Source organism: Struthio camelus, chromosome 18 (genome assembly GCF_040807025.1).
Source record: "Struthio camelus isolate bStrCam1 chromosome 18, bStrCam1.hap1, whole genome shotgun sequence".
Taxonomy (NCBI): domain Eukaryota; kingdom Metazoa; phylum Chordata; class Aves; order Struthioniformes; family Struthionidae; genus Struthio; species Struthio camelus.
The window spans coordinates 9871615-9877978 of record NC_090959.1 but is presented as its reverse complement, the minus strand read 5'-3'; positions in this window follow the sequence as shown (position 1 = coordinate 9877978).

The following is a 6364-nucleotide window of genomic DNA, read 5'->3' as shown; positions in this document are numbered from 1 at the left end:
CATCTCCTGGCAACATGCAGTAATGGCCCCCCTGGACCACCTGCTCTTGCACCCGTTCCCTCTGCCTCGCTCTGTCTCCTTGAGCCTCCTGCCTCGCAGGTGAGTGGCTGTGTGGAAGAATAGCTCAAATTCCTCCTCTCCCCATCCCATCGCCCTGCCCGCTCAGCTGCTTGGGAGATGATGGAAAGGACTCATGTCTGAAACACCGTGAAGGGCAAGGCCCACCCTCTGAGTCTCCATCTTCTTCGCTAGCCAACAGGAGTGATTATTCAAGCCTGTCTTTCACGTGAATAGTTTTGATATCAGGTTCTTTGAGCACAATATCCTCCACAATATTTTGCTGTTTGAGCCCTGGATCCCTGCCTCCTGTCACTTTATTTTGCCTCTCCCAGCTTGATTATTGATGAGTGCAATTTGCAGTACGTGCTGCTTTATCCAGTGGGAACAAACTAGGTGTGCTAGAGAGAAAAGTATTCCTGTCCCCTTTTCTGAGATTGAGCAATGTGCTTCCAAATCTCTGCACACATGTGCTGTCATTGATTCATGCTTCTGCAGGCAACTCTGTCATTTGCCTACAAACAACCGTGCTTCTTTCAGGCTTCGCTACCCCCTCAGGCTGCAACTGGGCTTCATGTTCATGCTATGGAACATGATCCCAATCTGTATCTGTCACTGTTACTTAATAAAAAAGCTAAACATTGCTTCTCTTGCAGGCTTTCCTAATGGTTCAGTTTTAATTTGTGTAGGGCTGACTGATTTTATATGTAGGCTATGATAAATAAATATTAAATATTCAGAGCAGCTCCCTAGCCAGTGATATTAACACACTTTGCAAACTTTAGATTATGCCTCACAACATCCTTGCAGTCCTCTTTCTGCTGGGAGGGAAACTGAGGCAACTAGAGGTGACTGAGGAAAATGAGAGTCCTGATGATGGAAGCAAATCTGTTGCATCTCCCTTTGCTGCCAGCTCAGGGTTGCTGGGCTTTGTCTAGTGCAGTCCAGTTAACATCTCTATGCCCCAGGCCAGGGACCGGTCAAAGTTACCACGTGCATCAGTCAAAAGCTCTGGTAAATCTGGTTGTAGTGATTTAAGGCAATACCATCCAAAACGGTCTGCTCTGCACCTCTGCCAAACATGAACGTCACTGCAGCAGAGACCGAAGAGAGCAACATGTTCCTGTGCGTCAGCCACTTCGGTGCAAAGCCTAACATTTCCTTACAAACCTTCCTTTAGCTAAAACACTGGACTTTGCAATGAAATAGTTCAAGTGTGGTATAATTTCTTTTCTCTTGACTTTGTGGTGGGAGTCTTTTCATTTCAGAGATTTCTGCAAGACTTTGTTCTTAAACGGCATAGAAATGGAAATGAAATGGTTCACTGGACACTTTGGTGTGCCCTTGCTGCCGTGATATGTGCGAACGATGCGTGTGTGCAGTCATCAACTCCTGACCTCAATGATCAGTGTATTAAAAAGGTGTTAATGTTTAAACGGAGGGGTTTTGTGCTGAAAGGGAGGATGTGAAGAATGATATTTTCAAGTACAGCCCAGTACCTCAGTTTCAAATGTTCCTGGATGTTAGTAGGTATTATACTTGAACAGCAAGAGGTGAAACGGGCAGAGATACTGAGTGGTTTCCCATGCTCATAATGGCACGCTGATAAAGCAAGAAGGGATCTCAGGAATTTCTGACTCTCCAATGCATAGCGATCCATTCGCAGCCACTGTTTCTATTTTTTTGCAATAACTACTGTGTTCTAGGTTTATTAGTTAAATAGATGTTTGGAGACTAATGATGTACAAACAAGTATGCAGAGGCATGTCCCCACTCCATCCTTCAGATGTCTCTGAAAGATGACAGGCAGTCTAGGAGTTAATTTCAAGCTCTCTTGCATACGCAAGTGTGTTGTCTCTTGACAGCTTTCTAATAGAAATGTCTTTCCCTTTTTGAAACTGAAATGTTTGATTAGAGGAGTTGTAAGAGTTTGTGAGTTCAGGGGATAGTCTGTGCCTTTCACTGCCTGTAAAGGTCACTCATGTGACTAGGAATAGCTCTTTGTAAGCAACATTATCTGCAAACAATACCGGATTCATGGACATTTGCCTGAATGATTAGCTGTGCTCATACTGTATTCAGTATTTCCATGGCCAGAGACCTTTAAATTGGATATAACCATGTCTAATTTCATAAAAAGGGAAAGAAACACCATAGCCTGACAATGAAGGCAGAAAACCGGGATTCAAGACTCCTATGTTCTTTCCCGCCCTGCCTTGCCAAGCGTAGAGTGGGTACTTCTGTCAGCGTTGCCCGCAGCGTTCTGGGTCCTGGGGCGTGCTGGCAGCCCCGCGTGGCCAGCCTTGCCTGCCCTTCTGTAAAATCTTCTGCTCTTTTGTAAAATCTTCTCCAGAGGTGGGAAGGGTTGATTTCTACCTTGGAGGGACATTGATTGTTTATATAGCTTGGTGTGAAGGGCTGAGAACTGTTTTGTCATTTACAGAATATTTAAAGATGAGTAAGTTGGTCAGAGATATTTATGACAGTTATACCACGGTTCATGAGCTTTAATTGATCATCTTCATGCAGAAACTCCTTGATCTATAGCTGTATTCTATATGTATGCATACATAATGGAATATATATGTATACATATATAGTAGAATGCATATATTCTATACATAGAAATCCTGAGTTTCTAGACAGGGAAATAGCTCTTAGTGCTGTGATGACTGTGCTTCATACCTCAGTCTGGGGAGGATGCTGCAAACAGCCGTACAACTTCTTTCCTCTACGCTCTCCCATTTAGACAGATCAGAAAACCTAGCAGGTTATTTTGTAAATAGTTTCACACATAGGTTTAAGTAACAACAGAAAGCAAAATATTTGCCTAAAGTTAACAAAACAAAAATAAATTTAGCATACACGTTAGATATACAGATAAAGCCTGAGACTTGGGGAAGCAAGCAGAATTTCTGTATTTTCACTTCTCTCACCAGCTGCATGATTACAGCTCTGCCAGTAAGGGCATAAAGGTGATTTGTGCCAGGCAGTAGGTGTGGGTGCCAATGACCCTGCAGGTTACTCAGGCAGCCAGAGCAGCTAGCCCTCAGCACTCAATACAGGAGCCAAGCAGATAATTAACGTTGAATCACATGCCCTTACTAATCACTAATGAGCCCCTTACTAAAATCCTCAGACCCAGGAAAATCCATGGATTCCAAAATAATCTCAGCTTAATGATTGGCTGCAACAACATACTGTCCAGTCTGCCTCTTACTCAGTCAGTGCTTTTAACAATGACTAAAGTGCTCACAGAGGAGAACTGGATAACCTCATCTAATTTAAAAATAAAACATTTGTACCACCAAAGCACTGAAATCCAATAAATTCACAAATTACCTCCCAGGCATACTGCTGTAAAAATTCTAAGTGGAAATCTGAACCCCGTCACCCCTTCCCTTCTTAAAAATAAAACAGATAGATACATGGAAAGAACCAATAACAGTCTGGGGAGGCAGGAGGTCTGTGTAATAAAACTGGCACTTGCTGCCTCGGAGTTGGATCTGTAACACAGAGAAGAGTAATAGCATTTTTATATAGCTGGAGCAGCCTGCGGATGTGTGTAGCACATCCACAGAGCTTTCTATTCAAAAGGTAGAAGCCAAAAACTGTCTCAGCCATTAGAGCAACCATCATGGACTGAAAGGGCTATTTAATTCACTCTCCGAGCAGCAGAGCCCATAAAGGAACCTGTATGGCTATGGCTCACTCTAAAAGCTGCTGTCGCCAGGCTGCCAGCACAACCATTTTATTATGGAGCTTCACTCTGAGCTTTTCTCTAAAGTTTTAGAGAACTGTTTTGGGGAGTAATTTAATTTAGTAAGCAACCTCAGCCACACCGTGGTAGAGGCCCAAGGGCCGCTTGGTGGGAAAGCCACCAGGTCAGGTCTGATTGAAGGTGTCTGTCCCTGCAGAGGTATAGCTGTGCCCTAGTAAGCAAGCATGTCCTGCAGAGTAACAGGGGCCATATTCTGAGTCCCTTTAGTCAAAATGGGTAGTGCATGACCCCGTTTTACTTTGCAGGCTTGTAAGAGGGAGATACAAATGAGGGGATGAAAATTTGAGCTTTAGCAGCAAGGTGCACAGTTCATGCCATCTCCTTAGGGACCCTCATTTAGTTAGACTTGTCCGTGGTCATGGCAGGTGGTCTGGACTTTTGTGTCTTTGAGGAAGTCAATAGCTAACTAAAAATTCTTTAGTTAGACTAGTACCAGATGTTTATTTTCACAAAGCGCTATTACAAACCTCTATCCAACGGCCTTAGCAAAATCCAGTTTGATAATGCAAAGTCTGACTGGTCTTCAGTTTGAGAAAATATATCTGACACAGTTTTGATTTTGGATCAAGTTTAGGTACATATTTAAATTAATTTTTATCAGATTGATAGAAATTTATGGTAACTCCAGAATCACTCTTCTACTTCATAAATACAAATAATATCTTTTCATACACAGCAGCAGCCATGAAGATGGATAACAGCTCTCAGTTTGATTGTCAATTATGTGTTTATACTCTAATAGATTTTTTTTTCATGGTGATTTACTCTTCTTCATAATTAGATGTAGCAATTAGAATATCTATCTGCAAATAGAATGCAGAACACTGGCATTTTCTTTTAATGATTCTGTAGTTGGAGCATCTCTCAGACACCTGTTCCACAGCAGAGCTGGGTCAGAATTAACTCTCCATCACACCATCACATCTGTTTCTTTCATCTTTTCCCCCCCTTGAATTACTTCAGGCTCCTGGCATTGAGGAACTTCCACTTTTGAGCAGGGTATTCCCTATCCTGGGTCGATGTCTGTCATTATAACTATCAACTGATAGTTGCTTCCTTACAGCTATCAGCAGCAAACTCGCTATTTTTTTGCTGGACAGCAGAATCCCTCCTTTGACTCAAAAACCAGATACTCTGCCAGGTCCCTTTGATACCCTGAGGAATGATTTTTCAGTAAATGCAAATGCCATCAATGCAAATAATGGCCAGAGAAGGAAGAGAAGTACAGAGAATTCAGCAGCTGGCAACTCTGGCCTCGGCTGCATATCCTCTTGTCCTAGGTCCCTTGAAAACAGCTTCCTCTGCTTGCCATTTCAAAGCGCATAAAACAGTAAGGACAAAAGTTCCCACCCAGAGATTGCCACTGGGGAACTATTGAGAACCAGAGTGGACATGCAGAACAGGTGCATGGCTGTGTGTCTGTTTTCCACATACAGTTAATATGCAGGTAAGTTAACTGTAAGCATACATCTCTATAATGAATGTGCATGTGTCAAACTGCCTAATTTGCATGGAAAGTATTTGCACGTACAAATTAGGAGCACAGTTATGTGGTCATTTAAAGTATGCACTGGTACGTTTACCAATTCTTGCAGTCTTCCAACTCAGACACAGAACCACAAGGAAGGAAGTCAAAGAGCAGACAAACTAGTGGTTCCTGCAGTGTCACCACCACCTTATCTCCAACACTATGAGTGCTGTGCTGTGCTGCCAGCATTTTAATGGGGTGCTCCCAGAGAAGGATCCCTCACCTGATGGTGAGCTGGTGATTTTTAAAAGAGAGCTGGATATGAGTTTCAGGTTGCTTCACACCATCTGGACTCTAGGAATGCTAAGCTGAGGCTGGGCAACGATGCAGGACTGCAAAGCACCTCCGATGAGTAACAGCTGGGCTGCACTGTCGCTTCTTCACCTGACGTGAAAGTGATACCTGCATCCTTGCAGCACCAGCTGGGGAGCAGGAGAGCGGTCCCTGCTGTGTGAGCAGCAGCGCACTGAGACAGGAAGCAGGAACCTGCCCAGAGAAGGCTGAAAGTCTGAGCAAGCAGCAGAGAATATAAAGTTTCTTTGGTGCCTCTGCAAAACAGGGAAACGTTTGTAGCACGGTCACCATATACAGAGCTGGTTGAAAGCTTTAGGGGGTAAACCACGTTGTCCTTTAGCTATAACACAACGTTTTGGGTTCCTCTAGACTGGAAAGCGTGGCATGTGTTATACATGTGCGTACATGTGCACTCACATGGGTGTACCACTTTTCTGGTGGCTTTCCACCAACTTCCCTTGATTGGCGGAGAACCCACGTACTCATTTCAAAGAGCTGCAGTAATTTAGTTTTCATTTGTTGGTTTCCATTTTCCAGTTTGTTGCAAGAAAAAGGGCCCATAAGCTTTATTTGTTTCAAAGGTGAGGTCTGGAGTGCTTGCTCCAAGGTCCAGAGGCTGGCTGTGTTAAAGAGAAGTCACACAAGTCTGCAATGCCTGTCTGGCTCATCAGTACCTTTGGACACAGGAGAGCCTTGGTCCCTGT